Genomic DNA, 698 nt, shown 5'->3' on the forward strand with positions numbered 1-698 from the left:
AATATTTTATCTATAAACCTAAACTAAAAAACATTATAAAAATATATAATATATAAAAATTAAAATTTTAAAAAATATATAAAATTAAAAAAATAAAATTTTATATACCAAAGTAAAATGTATAAAATTTAATATAATAATATAAATTATATATAATGATATATATAAAATTGAAAAACAACAACCCTAAAACAAATACAATACATAAAAACATTTTATATATTATATTTATTATTTATAATATTATTAGTATTAAAATTATTATAATATATACCTATAATTATTTTCATTTTTTTAATAATAATACAACATAATAATATATATAAAAATATTTAATATTTATTAAAATATATAAAATTATTATAATATTATCTATATAACCTTCTTATTTATAATGGTTTTGTATGGATCTATTATGATATATATATGTATATATTTTCCAAAAAACATTCAAAACATATACAAAAACCTTAACATAATTTTTAAAAAAATAATACATACATACAAAACATCCCTACCTACATACATACATCCAAATAATTAAAAATTAAAAAATCCTCCCTCTAATATTTATTTTATATTTTATATATATATAAAAGTAAAATATTTATGTATTATGTTTTATTTTGTATTATATATTTATGTAATCTAAAAATTTAAAAATAAAAATTAAAAATTTTTTATAATTTTATAAAATT

Source organism: Penaeus monodon, chromosome 19, assembly GCF_015228065.2.
Source record: "Penaeus monodon isolate SGIC_2016 chromosome 19, NSTDA_Pmon_1, whole genome shotgun sequence".
Lineage (NCBI taxonomy): Eukaryota > Metazoa > Arthropoda > Malacostraca > Decapoda > Penaeidae > Penaeus > Penaeus monodon.